The sequence below is a fragment of the Aulonocara stuartgranti genome, assembly GCF_965226115.1.
Source record: "Aulonocara stuartgranti genome assembly, chromosome: 7".
Classification (NCBI taxonomy): Eukaryota; Metazoa; Chordata; class Actinopteri; order Cichliformes; family Cichlidae; genus Aulonocara; species Aulonocara stuartgranti.
Genome location: NC_138945.1, coordinates 38,206,193 through 38,228,026, shown reverse-complemented (window position 1 = coordinate 38,228,026; position 21,834 = coordinate 38,206,193). Strand labels below are relative to the sequence as shown.

Below are 21,834 nucleotides of genomic sequence, written 5' to 3'. Positions count from 1 at the left end.
TAGTCACAGTCACAATTATTGTCACGGTCTGGCTGGCAGACCGTGGGGAGATGGGGAAATAGGACCCAAACGCCGGACTCTTCAGTGCAACAGTGTTTATTTACAAGGTGGTGAAGTAAACAACAATAAATCCCCAGTTTCCCAGACTCCCGTGTAGTGTCTTCTTCCCAAAAGTCCCCGTGTAGTGCTCTCTGCCCCAGTGTCCCTGCACTCCCCGTGCTCACTGTTCCTTCTTGTCCCACACTCCTCCTGAGGGGAAAACAATAGAGGCAGCCGTTACAACTTATCCCAGCAGGCATACACTCACACTTGACTTGACTTGCTTGAAGACTGCCGTGTAGTCAAACGCAATAATCCAGCATCGGTGGTAGCTCCATCGCTCATCTAAATAGCTCCCCCGACGAGCCCAGATGAGGAGCAGGTGTGCGGCCAGGACTTCGGGTGTGGCCAGCCCTCAAGTTAGACCACGCCCCCAGGGCTGAAGGTGCCTGTAACTTGGCCACAGCAGAAAGGCAATACACACACATACCTGCCTACATACAGATGTGCACAGGGGCAGTGCAGACAACACACCAAATAATAATAATAATAATAATAATAATAATAATAATAATAATAATAATAATAATAACAACAACAACAACAACAGTCATCATCCCCACTGCCCACGGACCCCGAGTCCCCAGAGCCGGGTCCGTGACAATTATAGTCACTCAGACTAAGACTAACCAAAATTATTTAATTTGAGGCTAATATTTTTCAAAATCAACTTTTTTTTTTATAACATTCATGCGATGAGTGGTGACTGAGAGACTCTTTCCACTATTCCCTTAACTCACTGCATCATGGTAAAGATGGCAAAGGACACCTCAGAACAATAGAAAATACGGTATCTGTACTAATGGGATTGAGTGGTTTCACAGTATAGTCAGGTTGTCAGGTTGGAGCGGTGGGTAAACACAACACTGGACTTAACCCAGGAGTCTGCTGCTCTCTGTTTATTTTACCAATCACTGCTCCATAGCCTCATAGGACTGCTGTTTATGTATTTATCTTTAATCATGACTGTATCACAACCTGAAACACATATTGTAACCATGGCAAAGAAAGGCTGCTGTTCATTTGTTGTCATAAACGAAAACTTTACTGTATGTCACTTTTGAAACATGACAAAATAGTACATCTATCATCTTCCTTTTTTGGCCCTTAAACTTGATCAAACAGATATGTGACACATTCAGTCATTTATATCAGTGATACACCATGACACTATCTGTTGGAGTATGCCTGCCACGAGACCTCTGAAGGTTTCTACAGATGCCATTGCTTTTGTATACCGTGTTCTCAAGATGTTCTTAACAGATCCTTTTAGGTCCTGTAGGTTGCGCTTTGGTTCTCAAACACCTTGTTTGAGTGTTGCTGTTTTTTTGGTTTATTCCATTTTGGACACTAAACATTGCTGAGCAAGACAACCCTACAAAAATGTCACCTGCATCACTTGTGAAAAAAAAGGCATGATGCTAATATTTAGGGGAACCATACCTTCTATTTCTGACCAAGTTGACTAAGCTGACTATAAAAGCCTGTTTGGGTTGTTTATCTCATTTTCCTTGCATTCTGTTTTTTAGTATGTCCCTTATCTCTCACACCTTGAAATGTGGCGTTATTCTGTGAGCAGTCAGAATGTTTTGGCTTGTTGATATATAGTATAAGTGTCTATATTAATAATGAATGTGTTTCAAGTTAACCTGACTTTTAGGTTTGCGGTATTTGCTCTAGGTTACTGCTTTCATGTTGTAAAGCAGTTACACACAGTTTGTTTTAATATTGTTCCTGAAATATTTATGCTGTGCTTTTGAAGCCTGGCTTAGAGGAATAAGTGAAAACATCACGTTTTCAACATGTGTAGAAATGTTAGCAAAGAGTCTCCTTCTATGAACCTGGTTTGATTCAAAAGGTTTTAAAATACAACACACACACACACACACACACACACACACACACACACACACACACACAGTGTGACAGTATTTGTCAAGCTTTGACAGAAAATGTGATAAGATGTCAGTCGATCTGTCTGCACAACCCCCATCCTGTCACACACTCAGGATCAGAGGGGTCTCAGTGTTTATACTTTCAGATCAGGAGCGTGACAGGAGAGGTTTCCCCTGAGATGTGGAGACTGAAAGAAGAAAAGTGAAAGATAGAAAATGAAGAGCGCCAAAAGATGGACAGAATGTGGGTGTGTGGCCCCCTGATGGTAGATTCAAAAATGTGAGGTCATTAGATTTGGCATAGAAATGATAAATTAAGTTTTTTTCGCTGGCCAAAGATTCATATTTTTTTCAATAACTGTCAAGCTACCATTAGTGAAAGGAAACCCTTGCTGCAGATGTTGGATTGTTAAAAGCCTTTTTAAAACTTTTTACTGAGATGGTTTAGACCATGGAGGCGAATATCAATTTCACTAAGGCCCATACCGGGAAATGAGAATCACGTCAAGATCTGGGCATGTACAGTTTATTGATATTTTAAATTTATTATGAAATGCGTGTTCCAGATCGGTTTCTCTCATCCAGTTTGCTCAAGATAAAGCCCTAAACAACTCCACAAAGAGTACAAACCTAATTCCGCTGTGTAAAATGTACATAAAGACAGTGTGATGATTTGCAGATCTCATAAACTCATCCTTTATTCACAGACAAAAATAGAAATTTGGTTTTCAACATAAGGTAGGTACAAAAAAGATACCAGTTGTTTCTTTGCGCCTGGCAAAGGTCGCTTGGACCTTAAAGTTATCATTTAATAAAAAATAATGGTAATAGAGACAGTGTGTGGAGGTTATATATATATATGTGTATTTATAAAGATTTTTCTTTTTAATGGAATTAGTGGCTGTTGTCTAGAAAGGCACAAGAAAGGCATACATAGGTTTTAGATCAGTATGTGGGCCCATCCAGATAATGTCTTCTTTAGTGAAGTACTTGCATCCCATGTGGAAAAGAAATAGTAAAAACTTATATGTGATTACTCCTGAAAGTGGCCACTATCATGAGTAAATCATATAAGGCTTACATGATTTACTCATGAAAGTGGCCACTTTCTCATTACTTTCATACATTGTTTTAGTAAGTATCCAAAACATACAAGTTTCATTATATAATTTTTTAAGGGATCTTATATCTGTTTTCACTCTTATATGCTTTTCATACAAGTTTCACACAAGACAGATACAAACTTTATAAGATTTATATATATCTTTTCCATATGGGATACTTCATTAAGACAGTTCTAAACTGCATACTGGAGGTATTACAACAGTATGGCTTTGTAATAGAAATATCCAAGCGATGATCTGGCCAGATCTTCCTTAAACTAAAAACAACTGGCTCACTATAAAGCAAAAAAAAAAAAAAATCTCTCGTTGAGCACTTAGGGATTTGCAAATCCTCATATAGGCTTCAGGTAACACATAACAAGCTTTTCACCAGCATGAAAATGGCAGGTACTGGCAGAATGGGCCATTTGATGTAATAAAATACATCCCAATGTCAAAGCAAAATAATGAGTCTTTCATTTTATTCTTGTACATATTTCAATATCAGATCTTTGCATGCTTGTTAAAATTCAGAGGGAAAACTTATTGGTCATGTGGATTACCTTTACCTAAACATCTTAGTCTTCTGGCACGTGGCAAACTTTGTTTGTTTCTCAGAGGATCTCTGTCTGAACCTCTGTCTATTTTGATAAAACTTTACTGCTTCATCACCTTTAGCAGTTGCATGTCTCTTTTCAGCTCAGCAACTTTATGCCTTTGCTCTTTGTCCATCTCTCCATACCTCTGCTGATGTGTAGATTCAAAATGTCGAGTCAAATCACATTCTTAAAAACAGAAATCATCTTTTGACAATCAGATATAAGAGCCTTCCTTTCCACCCACTGAAGAAACACTCAGTTTTCCACTTGTCTTGAAGTTGTCTGGTTTCAGCATCAACCTTCCTCTTTTGTGTCATTTTGTGTTAGTGAGGTCTTTAACTTGAAGCGGCAGTGCATTCGTGTCTGTGTGGTGTGCGCGTGGATTCTGTTTCACTGTGCAGACCACAGCTATAAATAGGTGAGCTTAAATTTATCGGGAATTTAAAGTGATTTCTGGCCTTGAGTGTGACATATGACTTAGAAAGAAGCACCTTGCTACAAATTTATGTTTTTTTTAATATTTATATTCCTTGTTAGACTTTTAGTGCTTTTACATTGTAAAGAGTGTAAAAGCAAACCTGCAAATTTATTGATGTTGACCTTGTTTTAAGATTGCAATCCAGATATTCAGCATTTATGTGTTACTTAATTTCTTTGATCATTTCTTGGTGCTTTATAAGTTTATCACTTCTTTTCTTTGTTGTTTTTGAGCGAGACCTTCACAATCCCCCTGCTAGTTTTCTTTTTCAAAAGGGAATTATTATTATAAGTATTTTGATTATGTCTTATCTGTCGAGTACTATTATGATGCATAGAGTGTGTCTGTTTGATTTTTTTTATATTAAATTGTCCTCCAAATTGTGTTCATTCTCTAATGAGTATTTTAAGGCCTTTTGACATATTTTTATTGAAAATTCTGGTAGTATCGGATTCTAGGACAAGAACTGAAGAGTCATTTTCCCCTCTTTAGTCTCCTACTATCCTTTGAGATTGCGGCTTTAATGTGACATATATGTGTGCAAGAAGAGTTGTTTCGTTGACCTTTACGATGGTATAGAATTTGTAGAAAATAGCATTTCACTTTGAGAGTTGCAACTAAAATATTATTACTAATCTGATCAGTGCTGTGGAAGTGCACATAATACTGAATTTATTAAGATGACAGATAATTATGGAGGAACCGTTGACTTTCCATCAAATTTGTATTTTAACTTTCCTATTTAATGATTCATGTCGTCTAATATCACAGATGTTCTGTTCATAAATATAACAGACGGAACCTCAAACTTTTGGCAAGAGGTGGAGAGTGGTCCTGGGATCCTTCAGGATTGCATCTTTGCAGATGATGTGGTCTTCTTCTGTGTCATCTGGAAAAAGAGGGAACGCCTTATTTCCTGTATTGTGGATACAGTGGATGACTTCAACGTTCAGTCTCACAGAAGGATGAGTGGAGTGGTAGATTCACTTCCTAATCTCAACTTTCATCATGAGCTGTGGCATATATGAAGTGGTTTCATTCATTATTGTGCTATTGCTTCTCCACATTCAAAGCAGCCGGTTAAGATGATGCTGGCATCAGACTTGCACGGCTGTTCAACCAGGAGGAGACCCTGGGGCACAACCAGGAGAGATTATGTCGTCCAGCCCAAAGAATTGGTGTAAGATGGGGAGATGTAGAAGGTTATTAAAAAATGATGGCTCATCACAGAACTATTTCAAGTTTTTATTTAACTATGGTTAAACCTGTGAGGTTTAACCCTTTAAAACCGGTCGGAGTGGGCACGCGCTGTTTTGTGTAACTATTTTAAAATCCCACGTAAGCTAGCGCAATAATTTTTTTTGCATATGAAACCGCAGGAGTTGTACTTACATCTTATGCATCAGCTTGTCCTAGGTCACGGTTTCCTTCCACATAAAGCTTTGCAAAAACTGCATAAAAAGCGCTTGCAGCAACAAATACATAATATTCCAGAAACACGCTTTGCTGATCCGATCAGCTGTTTGTAACACTTCCTACGTTGGAATAGACATCAGTGCGAACTTTCGCATGTGTGCCATTACCTGCCTGAAACCGGAAGTGACGTCATTTTCGCGGAAATGTAGTTTTTTACCATCAGGGCCTCATGAGCCTATACTGGTGTTTTTAAAAGTTATCTTTGACTTTATGACTTTCTGTGTCATTTCTGGGATGCTTAGGACTCATATTGCACTGCTGGAAATAATTTATTTTGATGCATATGCTGCTGTTTTGCAAATTTGCACTATAATATTTATTTTCATTTTTCCTGCAGTGTATAAAAATTGGTGTATTTCAAAAATAAAACTATGAAGACACTCAAAATAAATTTCCTGTGGTGGGAAACTATTTTGTGCAACTTTTTTGTATTTACAGTTTTGAGGGATAAGCCTCTTAAATTTCTCTAACTAGAAATATATGTTAAAAAACAAAAACGATTTTCAATTTTTTTGTAGTTTATTACACGTTTTTGCAATTTATGTATTTACTATGCACCTAATGCAGACATATTATTAAAATTTGGGTTATAATAGTTGTATTGATGTATAGCAACTTGAAATGCTCCCAAAAGTGGCACTACAACATGTAAAAATATACTATAAGCTCTGGCGGAGTTGGTTCTATGGTAGGTCTTAAAGGGTTTAAGTGAGAATGGTTTTAAGGAAAAAATATTTTAACAGAATAAAAACTGTAGAAGCTGGTGTTCACACACAGCGGAAAGAGCTGCTGAAAGGAGATGAAACATTAACAGGCTATAAAACGGGGAAGCTTCTTACTAAAATACGGAATCAGTTCTTTTTTCAGATTGTATGGGAATGCTTCACTGTCAAAGCATTTAAATGTTAAAAAAAGGATGAAACCCCAGAGCCTTCAGGCTGAGCCAAGCTTTCACCTCGGTCTCGACACTAACACAAAGAGAAGAAAACCCCTTCAGTACAGGCACCTACAGTGATCTCGCACACAAAGAGGAATGATATGATTTTCTGACTGTTTCTCAGCAGTCGGTCCGATATAAAAACATACTGACATCCAACACAGCTGTTAGCAAGCTGCACAAATCTGCAGAGTTTCTTTCTGCAGCTCAGATTTCTGCTGAGCTTAGACCTCACATCATTAAACATACAGCAAGAGAAACCCGAACATCAGCAGGGAGACAAACACACATGCACTCATTTACCCAGCAAGCAACACTTTTAATGTGCCTTTCAAGTTAGACCCTGAACTGAAGCCTTTAAGTCTATTAACTCCGTGTGCAGGTGTATATTGTACGTTGTTATATATTTCAGGTGATCTTAATGTAACCGCGCTGTCACACATACATGTTACTAACAAGAACCTCACTGCCTTCAATGTAAAAAAGACAAAAACAATCCACATTTTTTTCTTTGTACATATAGTGTCATGTATAGCAAACCAAATTTAAAGCATTGAACTTCCTGCTATAGGAACTGTACAAATCATGCCTGCAGTGCAACAGAGGGCCCTGCAAGATAATCTTTAATGAATACAACTTAATGGAGCTAAATGGCTAAAATAGTCCTTCACATCTGTTTCTAGAGAAAATCAACATTTTACTTAGTTTTCGCAAGGTTGATTATCGGTCCAGGCTGAAATAAAACAACACTTATTGAGTCTGTTTTGCTTACTTGAAAGCCAATATTGCCAACAAAAAAAAACTAGGATTCTGCTAAGCAGATTGTTCTGTTAAGGATTTATGACACCTATGATGGTGCCCATTTCCAAACAATAACTACATGTTAGAAGTTTTTGGTTAAACCACAGCAGAAACCCCGGTGTGTGTAAAAGAAATGGTGTTTGAAGGTGATATTATCAAATGTCTATCAGTGTCTATCATCATTAAAATTGGAAAAAGCTTCCATGAAACATACACTTTTGGGCTATAGCTAAGGCGGGGCCCATTTAATTAGGGCTATTCTCCTTATGGCAGCATTTGGAACTCATTCTGAATTACAACTCATTTGTCCCTGTGAAAATATACTTTGGCAAACATATATAAAATGTAGAAAATCATAAAACTCAGCTTTTTAAAAATTAATTAATGAATTATTTTTTACCAAGTCCCTTCAAAATCAAAGTGTGGACTTAAGTACACCTTTACAGGAATTCGCATACACAAATGTTTGGCAATGCTAAATACCTGCTCACAGCAGTCCATGAGTATATAGATGGGGTACAACCTATTCCCAAGATTTTCATATTTTTAGCCCTTATGAAATGGATGAGTTGACCCTTTCATTTTAAATCAAAAGCACCGTTATTTTTAAGGATGGTTAAAACGCCCTTAACATAAACACGGACTCTCTGTAAGAGTCAGAAATATTCTAACAGAGTCTATCCAACTGGCTAGCCTGAACCTGCTTTTGTTTGGAACAAAATAAAAAATGACACATTTTGCAGATTGGAAGAAATGTTGACGTATGGCTTCGTCTAGCTTGCAGTTACATTTGTTCCAGAACACATTTGTCAAAGTAAATTCACGGGATAGAAATGTTTGCAGCAGGAAATTAGAGGATTTCATGTCAACCCAAAGCATGTCATCTGACATTATCTACGCTGCAGGAACCTTGGATGCCATGATGATTGACAGCCTCGTTTAATATGCTGAGTGTGAAGTGCTTCATGGACTTTTATTTTTAGTGTGTAAACACTCACCGCAGTGTGAACGTCACTCCACTTCCAGGACTGGATGGACCGTGACGACAGTTGTCCTCGTAAACTGTCTTTTTACCACCAGAGAATGATGAATTTACATAAATCCATTATGCAAGAAGGCCAGGCAACAAGCACTCATTTATTGTGTGTGTGTGTGTGTGTGTGTGTGTGTGTGTGTGTGTGTGTGTGTGTGTGTGTGTGTGTGTGTGTGTAAATAAGGTCAAATCTCAACATTTTACTTTATTCTCATTAAATCCAAACGGGTCAATGCGTGCAAACAGTGAGCAGCATGAAATCGATATCCAAACAAACATTTAGGATATACACACATGTAAATTCATGCATACATACAACTGCACACATACACAACACCAGTTAGAAGGGGACTCAGAAATGTGATCAATAATATTGATCCACCCTGGCCTTGTGATGCTGAAGGCTGATGCAGTGAGGTAATCAGGGTTATAGCTGCCCACTGAACGGGAAGAAAAATGGAGAGAATGATGGAAGGGATAAAAAATATAAGGCGATGAAGCAAAGAATAAAAGAGGGGAAGGAAGAAAGGACGACTGGTAAGGACTTGATAAGGAAAAGAGCCAGAAATGATATGTGCAATGGGAGGAAAGTATAAGATATCACACCGAAATGCCATATGTTGGTGAGTGATCATTACCATCCTCAGCCTGAGAACCCCAGGGCCTCTTATTGCTCTTAATGTTCTCCTTGTTGTTCTTTCTGACTTTATACCTTGTAGTCAGCCATTTGAACTGTAGCCCTTTAGTTACCAGGTGTTCCACCCCATGTCCCAAACATTGTTCTCAAGGCTTTTTAATTCTAACTCTCAACTTTGTAGCTAGCATCAGCATTTTTAGTTCTTGCTATGTTTGTTGCAGTAAATTTCGTTCAAGGATTTCAAGTCGTGCCTGCTCTCTGTTTCTTCCTCCTTGCTCTCTACTAGTGCTTCTTTCATTATCGTAGTTTTCTTCTTTGATTTAACAGTGATTGTAGAGAAAAATATCAAACATCTAAAGAAAGAAGGAGATGACTTTTTTTTTTGTTTATACAACTCAAACATAGCTGGAAATGGAAAGGTTATGTGTGTCACCATAGGCATAACTCCACAAGAGTGCCCTGGTTCATAGGCTTTAATATAACAGTCATGGGCTGTTGCCACTGGAACTCTAGACAGAGACTGTCCTCCCCCAGAGAACAGACGGATGGGTCCTTTGTGCAAGCTGTCATAACAATCTATAGTTACATTTTTAGGTTAAGTGAGCTATTGCAGCTATGTGAATAGTTGAAGATAAAATGTGCCCTTGTTTCCTACTAGAACTGGAACAGAGCAAGTTGTATTTTAAGGCAAAGTATAAAATTGTCACGGTCCGGGTCAGCGGCCGTGTGAAGAGTGGAAGGAGGACTCAAACGCAGCACTATTTCAGACGTGAAGGGTGATTTATTGACAATACCAAACATAAAGTGGAGATGGCAAAACTGAACTAAGGACGAACTAAACTGGGAGAAACTACACAAAGGAGTGGCAAACCTGAACATGAAGGGAGAACAGCAGGGAGAGCACGCAGAGGATTTCACAGGGTATGAACACAGACGACGCGACGAGGAGCAGAGGAAAACACACACTATAAGTACACAGAGAGACACTGGGAAATCACACACAGGTGGGGGGAAACAGCTGGACCTGATTAACCTGACGAGACAGGGGAACACTAACACCAGGGACCAATAGAGGGAGCACAAACCCAGAACCCAGTATCTAAAATCCCAAAACACAAACCATCCCAAAACAGCCCATGAATAATAAAGAGAATAATAACAAAAAAGAACACAAACACAAAGTCACTGAGTCATGGTCGCAGGACCATGACAAAAATGTTCCTAATGCTAGTCAAGTAGCTGGACTACCCATACAAAATAAAATTGCACTGAAAACATCTGTAAACAGTGAAAGACTTTAATCCTCCCTAACTTTACCTCCCAATGCAGACCTAACATTGCATTATGTGGCATTTACCTTCAAATATAGTATCTCTATATCTCTTAGTCTAGGCTTTTTATTCGTTCTTGCCTGAAGCCTTGTCTTCCCCCTAGACTACTCACTGTTCTTAGTTGCCTTGGTTGTTCATAACATCATAGTTGTTCTATCCCTATTTGTTGTATTATGCTCTCTCTATAGCTCTTACTGTTTTTGTTGGTTCTTCCAGCCCTTTACTATGTCTAGAAGAAGACATGTTGCTTTTTATGTCTCATGGTCATCTTTTTCCTTACTTTAAGCATTGAGAGTTCTGTCTTGGAAAATGTCAAGGTCCTAACACAATTTCAGCTGTGGGCTGCACCATTGTTCTACCTCTATGCTTAAGAGTTGTACATGAAGAGTTTTAAGTTTAGCTGGGTTCTGACTTGCTATTGTTCTACTTCTTTATCCTTAGAACGTATCTACTATAGCTCCAGGTCTTTTTATTTTAGATCTAGGCCTTCTCATCCTATAAGTTGCTGTTCTATTTGTGTTTTCATTGTTCTGTCTTTTTCTTTTTTTCTTCTTGGATTGTTATCTAAAGGCTGTACCTGTTCTTGCTTTAATCGCTGTACTTCTAGCCAACAAGTACTTCTAGATTGATTTTTTTTCCATTCACTGGCAGTTATTATTGTTTTTTTTCGTTCTTGAACATGTAGCATTGAAGCTGGCTAAACCCTCTAGCTGTTTATTTGCTTTAAGACCTGTTCATGTTTTACTCTTACAGTAATTGTTGCCCTTAGTTATTCTACAGGGTGGGCCATTTATATGGATACACCACAATAACATGGGCATGTTTGGTGATATTAAAGTCCTGATTGTGGCACATTAGTATATGTGAGGGGGCAAACTCCTCAAGATGGGTGGTGACCATGGAGGCCATTTAGAAGTCGGCCATCTTGGATACAACTTTTGTTTTTTCAATAGGAAGAGGGCCATGTGACACATCAGACTTATTGGTAATGTCACAAGAAAAACAATGGTGTGCTTGGTTTCAACGTAACTTTATTCTTTCATGAGTTATTTACAAGTTTCTGACCACTTATGAAATGTGTTCAATGTGCTGCCCATTGTGTTGGATTGTCAATGCAACCCTCCTCTCCTACTCTTCACACACTGATAGCAACACCGCAGCGGAAATGCCAGCACAGGCATCCAGTATCTGTAGTTTCAGGTGCAGATATGTTGACAATTGCCTTCAGATGACCCCATAGATGAAAGTCTAAGGGGGTCAGATCGGGAGACCTTGGGGGCCATTCAACTGGCCCACGATGACCAATCCACTTTCCAGGAAACTGTTCATCTAGGAATGCTCGGACCTGGCACCCATAATGTGGTGGTGCACCATCTTGCTGGAAAAACTCAGGGAGCGTGCCAGCTTCAGTGCACAAAGAGGGAAACACATCATCATGTAGCAATTTCAAATATCCAGTGGCCTTGATGTTTCCATTGATGAAGAATGGACCCACTATCGTTGTACCCCATATACCACACCAAACCATCACTTTTGTTGTTCCAACAGTCTTGGAGGGATCCATCCAATGTGGGTTAGTGTCAGACCAATAGCGGTGGTTTTGTTTGTTAACTTCACCATTCACATAAAAGTTTGCCTCATCACTGAACAAAATCTTCTGCGTGAACTGAGGGTCCTGTTCCAATTTTTGTTTTGCCCATTCTGCAAATTCTGTGCGCTGATCTGGGTCATCCTCGTTGAGATGCTGCAGTAGCTGGAGTTTGTAAGGGTGCCATTTGTGAGTAGCTAATATCCACCGAAGGGATGTTCGACTAATGCCACTCTCCAGTGACATGCGGCATGTGCTACGCTGTGGGCTCTTGCTGAATGAAGCTAGGACAGCCACTGATGTTTCTTCATTAGTGACAGTTTTCATGCGTCCACATTTTGGCAAATCCAACACTGAACCAGTTTCACGAAACTTAGCAAGCAGTTTGCTAACTGTAGCATGGGAGATGGGTGGTCTCGTAGGGTGTCTTGCATTGAAATCTGCTGCAATGACCCGGTTACTGCGTTCACCAGATATCAACAATTTCGATCCGCTCCTCACGTGTTAACCTCTTCGACATGTCAATGGCTGTGAACGAAGAGAAACTTGTAAATAACTCATGAAAGAACAAAGTTACATTGAAACCAAGCACACCATTGTTTTTCTTGTGACATTACCAATAAGTTTAATGTGTCACATGGCCCTCTTCCTATTGAAAAAACAAAAGTTGTATCCAAGATGGCCGACACCTAAATGGCCACCATGGTCACCACCCATCTTGAGGAGTTTGCCCCCTCACATATACTAATGTGCCACAATCAGGACTTTAATATCACCAACCATTCCCATGTTATTACGGTGTATCCATATAAATGGCCCACCCCGTACATGTTCTAGCTATCCTAGCTCCAATTATTGTACTATCATTCTTTTTCTAGTTGTGCCATTTTTTGTTGGTTGTGCCTATAAGCATGTTCATTGTTCCTGATATAAAGCCAGATGTACTTCTTGTTGTAACTCAAAGCTGAGTGGTTATACTCACTCTAAGCGTTTGAAAATCATGCCTATGAATTCTCAAAGACCTCTTCTCCTTCTAGTTTCAGGTTGGTAATTATTCCAGGCCCTAGACTCCATAGTTTTTTTGGCTTTCAATCTAGCATGTCTTGATACATGAATACGAATCTTGTATAACAGTCATATGACACAGTTAAACAATTTATATTGATTTTACTGTCACACGTTTTGGATATTAACACTGAGTAAAATTCAGCAATACTTTTTTTTCAATATGAGAGCAACAGGCCTTGTAGTTGTTGAAGCTCAAGGTTTTCTAGTAAATTCTAGTACTAGGCCTTGTGATCATGTAGCACTGACCTTTTCCACTACTGTAGAGGTTTGTGGCAGCATTCATTTGGAGACAGATTGCTGGACCGTCTGACTGAGCCACACACTGCTGACCTTCCACCTCTGAAAATGGTTTCCAGCTGAGAGACATTTTCTCAGCATGGAACCAATTTCAGTTTCTTCCTGTTCAGTTTGCACAGGGACGGATCTGTTACAGAAACTCAACCTGTGAGAGATTCTGTGTGTTTTAAAAACCCACATCAGCAGTTTGAATTGATGAAATTACTTACTTACCAAAACTTTTAATTAGTGTTAAAGATTTCCTAAAGAAAAGCAGATATTTTTATTTATATCATTACATTATTATTACTTGACATTTAAAGTGCATAGAAACAATATTTATTTAAACAAAAACCAGGATAAAGACAAATTGGGGGAAAGGAGAGAAGATTAAAATGCAAACTTAAGTCTGAGGAAGAAAATGGCTTTCGAATGAAAACCCCAAACACGTTCACACTTCTCTCCTTCTCTGATATTTCTTTTCATCCTGATCTTTCTTTTCATCTCGGAGCTTTCGGCTCCTATGTTTTATTTCCCGACTCTCTGCGTTTTCAGGATGTGAATCTGTGATCAAAGACGACTAAAACTGCTTCGACACCGTTTTCGCTTCACACTAAAGATTTCATCCCTGATGCTATCCTGCTGTGAGCAAACCAGATTGGTCTCTGAATACTCTTCCTCTCTCTGTGATCACATGACACCTCAGCTTATTGATCAGCCTGTAATGATTATGAGTGATTAGAAGCCTTTTTTTAGGGTTACTTTCCCACAGAGCAGGATTTGGTCCATTCATCCCACTGTAATACTTTCTGGATTTGGCCTATTAAAAAGGATTTAAAACTGCTTGTTTGGCTCAGGTTTTACATTTTACATTAACATTAGCAACGCTGACAAGATTCACTGGCAGCTTTCGAATGAAAACCCCAAACACCTCCTACAGTTTGTCTTCACCACTTCCCTCAGTCCTGTGGTACACTTGAAAGGTTGAAACCTCTCTCTGGCCTTCTTCAGAAATCCAAGCTATCTGCCTGTCAATTAGACCCTTTTCCTACTAACTTAATAAAAGCTTGCTACTCTCTCTGTCCACCATAATAAATACTAGTGTTCCTTCCTTCCTTATCTCTAGTATTGTTTCCTCATTTCTCAAGTCAGCTGCAATAACTCGTGTGCACAAGTAACCTGTAGGAGATCCCAGCAATTTCAATAATTTCATCCAACCTACCCTTTCTATCTAAAATCCTTGAGGAAATAGTTGGTTCACAGGTTCATGCTCAGTTGCCTCAAAATAACCAGTGTAAACAATTTAAGCTTGGTTTATTTGCCCTTCATAGTACAGAAACAGCCCTGGAAAAAAATCAGTAACGACCTCCTTTTGACAATTGACAGCAACTCTTAACCATTCTCATCCTCTTAGATCTGAGCACAGCCTTTGACACTATATCTCATAACATTCTTAATATTAGTTTCCATCGGTATGCTGATGACACCCAACTCTGTGTCCACCAAACCTATCACCACGCGTGCACCCATCACCCTCTGTGTTTGTCTCCAGGAAATCAAATCCTGATTTTCTTGTAACATTCTCAAATTGAACAGAGATGAAAATCAATGTTCTCCTCATTGGCACCAAATCCACTTTGTCTAAATATAACAGCTTTTTGCTCCTCTCATGTTAAGAGTCTGGACATCATGCTTTCTTTTCAAGTGCACATCAATAACATCCCTAGGGCCTCATGGTTTCATCTTCGTAACATTAATCACCTTTGTCCATGTTTCACACACAATATTACTGCCATCCTTTCCAGACTTTGCTTACATCTTGCATCAATTACTATAATTCTTTTCTTTTCAGTCCATACATACACTTCAACTGGTCCACATTTCAGTTGGTAGCATGATCACCAGAAATTCTTCCATTAGTCACAATATATCTGTCCTTCTATACCTGTCCTTCAATACCTACAATGGCTTCCAGTTAAATAACTGTATTGATTTCAAGATTCTACTCCTCGTCTTTAAGGTAATCCATAATCTTGCTCTGCAGTACGCTTCTGAACTTCTGAACATCAATACACCCATTTGCACTTTCAGGTCTTCTCTCCATCTCACTGTCCCTTCCCCCCATTTTACTATTATGATTACCATTCTGCTAAGAACATTTTAACATATCTGTGGAGATTGACTCACTCTGGAGCTGCTTCCAGTGAACATTAGAGGAGGTTTCTTTGGGTTTCCTGGTTAGCTTTAACTGTACAGTTTAATTATACAGTTAAATTTTGCAGCTGCTTACCAGTAACAATGGAAAAGCTACTGCTGTAAAGAGGGGATTTGTGAGTTTGACTGATAGGTAGCATAATAACAGCAGTGGCAGTATTGACCCCAGTCATGCTCAGGAATGTGTTTGACTATCTCATATACCTGTGCTGGGCATCTGGAGGGCAAAACAGTGAGCAGCTGTGAACGGTGTAAGCTTGTTATGTAAAACTTTATATTCAGCAATGTATTTTAAAATTTACCACGTTTTAATGTCCATTAATGTCCATTAAAACCAAACTTTAGATCAAACTGTGAGCCTGTCCAGATGACTTTAACCTCATTTAACCTCACCTTCCACCTTCATTTTAGATCTAATCAATATTTTGACCTTTTACCTCCAATCGAAACACAACTCAAGAAAAACCATGAATTTTAATTTAATCTCCCACTAAAAGTGATGACCCCATCTAGACAAAACTCCTATAGTGAATTCATAAACTCATTAATAGTTAATCTGATGGTGATTAATCTGATTGTTAAAATGACAGTTAATTAAGTACAAATACGACAGTGGGAGTGGGGACAAAGTGGACCTGAGGTCTCATTGTCCTGTGTATCAGTGGGTGTCAGTGACATTTATGACATTTATTCTCTTTGTACTGGGACAAAAAGCTATTTTAAAATTGTCATTTATGAATTTGTGTGTGTGTGTGTTTGTGTGTGTTATGACAGCTACTCCCTTCTTGCCACTTTGACACTAAGCTACCCTGTTATTCTCATTGTATTTTGTGTGTGCATGTCTGTGTGCGTGTGTGTGTGTGTGTGTGTGTGTATGCGCGCGCGCGCGTATGTCTGTATAATTGGCCTCCTGTTGACCGGTTGCTAATTGTGTCTGACAGCAGTAAAGGTCCCCGTTAACAATGTGCAGACCAAACACTTATTGGTGTTTTAACCTGCAAACACACACACACACACACACACACACACACACACACACACACACACACACACACACACACACAAGGGTGTGTGTGTTTTCCATTTGGTCCTTGTCAAAATGCATCCACAGACAGCAGTGACACTGCATCCCATGAGACAAACATGATCATATTCTCTCCGTGAGTGTGTGTCTGTATGTGTGTGTGTGTAGGTGTGTTTCCTTTCATTTTGTTTCCTTTTTTCAGTATTTGTTCACGTTGTTCTGCCATTTTTTTGACAGATACCATTTTCTTTTTTTTCTGAATCAGTTTTGACGTAATCTATGTCGTCTGCAATATAAATTGCTCTCTCGTTCTATTCAGACCTTCAAAAAAACCTGATGAAATGAAGAACGGCTTTGAAATGTTTATTGTTTTTAGAAAGCTAAAAAAAAAAGCTGCTCATTTTTGACAGAGTTTTTTTCACTCACATGTCAAATTTTCGATTGTTGTTACTTACTGTTGTTAGAGTCTACTATTAGCACCCAGGCGGCTTATTCAGATGACTGCTTTATGGATAATATATTACTGACAATAACTTGTCAGGCTCCTGAGAACTAAATATTGCTCTTACATCTAACTATGTACACTCGTCTAAGCAGGGATGACAAGCTCATGTTACTTTGTGGGATGCATACAACACAATTTGGTTTCATAAGTGGGCCAGACCATTAAAATTATGGCCCAATAACAAATAAAAAAGACAAGCATATTGTTGCTCTGAGGAATCATCATGGCAGTTGGCTATTCAATTGGCTATTCAGTTCTCTATTAAGATAGGGCTTTATCTTATTATGGAAAGTGTCTTAATGTGGATGTTGTTGTTAACAGGTACTATATAAATAGAACTGAAGTGAAGAAAATGTCTTGCTGTGAACCCACTAACAGAAAGCTCTGTGTTAAACTGTGAAAAAAAGAACATTTCTATTGGTTAGAGGGACACTTACAATGAAAAAAAACAAAAAACACTTAATTACTCCTCAGCTGTAAAAGGCTGACTGGATATTGTTGTTACCCTGCTGGGTTGCCAGGCGTGCGATGTGGACACCTATGTTTGTCAATGTCAATAGCTACTAAAAATCTCAGACACTTTTGAATCTGAGTGACCTTCATCTCAAAGTCAAGGTCAAACATCAAGTTTTCTGAAATTCTTGTGAATGATTTAAGAAGGAAATCACCATTGGTGAATCTACTAACTTTGGATGAGTGTAGATCCCAGTGTCCTTGACCTCAAGGTCAGAGGTCACATGCCAGGTTTTGTGAAACTCTTTTGAATTTGATAACTTGAGAATGCAGTGACATAGGATTTTGAAATTGACACCATATGTGTATCTACTAAAAGGTTGATGGGTAGCACTGGTGTTGGCACTATGTTTTTTCTTTAATGTTATGCCTTATCGTTTTCTTTCTTCCTTCGGTGTAGTACGACAGGCCATGGATGATGTCTTTGTTAGTGAGAAGGTTGTAAAACTGATGAAAATCATTAAAATAAAATCAGATAGTTCTGCCCTTGCAATTCTCACAGTTTCAAAAGTCACCCCGCCTTACACAAGCATTTCTACTTGTCTAAGTAGAAATGCTTAGTAGATTCTAAGTATGTAGTTGACATGAAAGTGCAACAACTTCAGTTTTTCTCTTTACTTTTTGAAGTCTTAACCTTCAAAAAGTGTTTAATATGTTTTTTCTCCATCACTGAATACAAGCAATCATTTTGCCACGTACGTGTCTCTGTCTCTGGCTTTATTCCACTGCTGTTTAGAATAGCGTGTCTTAACATCTGTTGTGATTGTATTTATTTAAGGTTTCACTTTTAGTTCAACTAAACCAAAGCAATTTTCCAAGTATTTCAGAGCTCTGATTGCTATTTGTTTTTCGGTTTTTATTCGATACCGCTTTTAATATGTCTGAGATGAAACATTTCAGCAAATGCAAGCATCTCGCTGACACATATCACGAGAAGATTAAAAAAATGCTGCCTCACACCTCTTCGCAGAGCTTCACACATTCAGTAAAAATCACTTTCTGTTAATCTGAATGTGTTCTGCACACACGCACACTTCACCCGCTCTGATATTAACACCAATTGGTCTTAATTAGCCTAGTCCCATTCAGCCTGCTGTGTTTCCTGCTAATTACTGTGAGTGTGTGTCTTTCTGTCAGCACAATCAATTGCAGTCTGTTTCTTTTCAGACTGTCAATTAAATTAACGATAGCAGATGTTTAAACACTTTGGAAAAATATTAAAGCTTTCCTTTCCTTTTTTTCCTTTTTCGGCTCTATTTTTAGACTTTTGTGAAATAAAACATAAAAAACATGGACCATATAAAATTAACTTTGTACACATATATATAACTGTGATAAATCAGCAATGATATCGTTGCCTGTCACCCAGGTGACACACTGGGTGTTACCCAGTGTTACTGGGTGTAATGTCCTTCATATTTTATTGGTATTTTCGGTATAGTGTCAGTGGAGCTTCTGAAAGACACCCTAGTAAAAGCTGATTTTATTGATCACCTTGATGTTTTTCCCTACCGACTTCTCTAAAAAACACAGGGATTAATGCATAAAAGCTCATTGTTAGCTCTGTATTCATATTATTGGCTTAGTAGTTGCATAATTCACATTTGCAAATAAACTTTATTTATGTTAGACTGAGCCTTGGTGCAGGCCCTCAGTTCATCCTCTGGATGAAAGAAGCTATTTTAGCTCCCATTTTAAGTCAGCTGTCTTCCGATTGGCTGCCCCATATAAAACACGAGGTGAAACAACACCTGGGCAGGGATTCTGTGAGCTACCATGAGATGACCGTGATCCCACAAAGAGCCCTGAGTAGTCTGAGTGTTTGGAGTGTTTGGCTCACATGGATTACTTGTACATGCTCTGAGCTTATCATTTGAAACTTTGGCCATGTTTTATGTGAACATTCACCATGGAAACTGGAGTTATATTACAGGAAAGAAGGAGAAGTAAAGTAGGCCTCTTTTATGCCACAGTTACACAGCTAAATATAGAGACCACGTTTTTGACCACTCACAGTCGGTTGCCATCTTCAAACATATTTTAGTAGATCAAGATAAACAAAATAATAATAATAATAATAATAATAATAATAATCACCCTGCTATCAGTCTGTAATTAAACGGGGTCAAGTTGGCAATTATGTGATAATATAGCAATTAACAGTAATGACTTAGTGATGATCACAAAACTCTTACTGTCTTACAAACTTATTGTCATGTACTGTTGTTGATATTTACAGTACATACACAGAAATTCCCATTAAAAAATAATTCACTACTTACATGGACTGGATCTTATATAGCCCTAGATGTGTCTCATTCACTCCAGCACTTTTTTCTATGACATGTGTACTATCAACCTAACATTCACACTCCAGTGGATGGATAACAGAACAACTTGGGGTTAGTATCTTGCTCGAAGATATTTGACATGCAGACTGATGCAGCCAGGGATTGAACCCCCAACCATCCAGTTGGTAGATAACCTGGCCTACCTCATGAGCTCCAGGCAACCGGATGCTGCCACAAATAGTGACACATTTGCTTTAGGATGGCATTTTAACCCTTTAAAGCCGGTCGGAGCGGACACACTCCATTTTGCGCAACTATTTTTAAATCCCGGTAGCACTGCAACCACGTAAGCTAGCGCAATAATTTTTTTTGCATATGAAACCGGAGGAGTTGTACTTACATCTGATGCCATCAGCTTGTCCTAGGTCACGTATCCTTCCACATATAGCTTTGCAAAAACTGCATAAAAAGCACTTGCAGCAACAAATACATAATATTCCAGAAACAGGCTTTGCCGATCTGATCAGCTGTTTGTAACACTTCCTACATCCATCAGCGTGAACTATCGCATGTCCGCCATGACCTGCCCGAAACCGGAAGTGACGTCATTTTGCGGAAATGTAGTTTTTTACCATCGTGGCCTTATGAGCCTATACTGGTGTTTTTAAAAGTTATGTTTGACTTTATGACTTTCTGTGTCGTTTCTGGGATGCTGAGGACTCATATTGCACTGCTGGATTTTATTTTGATGCATATGCTGTTATTTTGCAAATTTGCACTATAATATATTTTTTCGTTTTTCCTGCAGTATATGAAAATTGGTGTATCTCAAAAATAAAACTATGAAGACACTTAAAATAAATTTCCTTTGGTGGGAAACTAGTTTGTGCAACTTTTTTGTATTTACAGTTTTGAGGGATAAGCCTCTTAAATTTCTCTAACTACAAATATATGTTAAAAACTCAAAAACGATTTTAAATTTGTTTGTAGTTTATTGCAAGTTTTTGCAATTTATGTAATTACTATGCACTTAATGCAGACATATCATTAAAATTTGGGCTATAATGGTTGTATTGATGTATAGCAACTTGAAATGCTCCAAAAAATGGCTCCACAGCATGTAAAAATATACTATAAGCTCTGGCGGACTTGGTTCTATGGTAGGTCTTAAAGGGTTAACTGTACAATGTGCTAAGTATTTGGCAGCAGTGGAATACAATCAAAGTACAACCACTGAAGTCAAATCCACTATTACAAACAGATGCATCCCAGACGAGTTGCGCTCATCAGCACAGACTGACTTAGAGTGCTTGTAACATGTTAGAGTACTATTATTTGCAAACCTTCACCAATCTGTCTGAGCGTGATTGCAGTGAGTCTGACTTAAACTGTGATTGTTTCGACACAGGTTGCCTCCCACTGGTTCACTTGTGCAACCGCCTCTTGATCAAAATTTTAAGCCATCCTGTTTTTATTGCGTGTCTAGTGTGACAGAGCAGCTGAATTCAAGTAATGCTGAACTATTTCAAAATAAAGTATTCCAGTCAATGACTCCTATTGTTGCTGTTGTAGTTTCTTTGAGCACTTCTTTTTATGATCTCTTAACAAGCAAGAAAAAAGATGTTTAATTGAAGTGATTTCCTTCTGCTGCCCGTTGACTATGGATTGGTTGGTGCGTGTAGTGAGCTCAGCTGGGAGATAGAGGGATCATGGGAGTTTTAACTCAATGAGACACGGAGGGTGGACAGCAGGTGAGGCTTGTTAATAAAGGCTTAATGCTAAACATGCACACACTGCTGTCCAGCTGGTGTCAGAGCTCACTGCAGATGGGACCTTAACAAACGGTGTGCCTACATGCATTGCTAATTTCGGGGGCTGCACAGTGTTGTAGTGAGGATTCCGAGACGGGGGTCGGGGTGGAGCCAGTATTTCATGCTGTTGACCAGCCCACTTTTTGTGGTGAAAC

At 38.7% G+C, this 21,834-nt stretch overlaps 1 protein-coding gene across 1 annotated transcript in view; it reads left to right on the top strand.

Moving 5' to 3' along the window:
* Positions 1-21,834, top strand: part of dcc (DCC netrin 1 receptor) — a 353,610-nt gene that overhangs the window by 73,204 nt on the left and 258,572 nt on the right. The gene's annotated exons all lie outside the window — the stretch shown is intronic.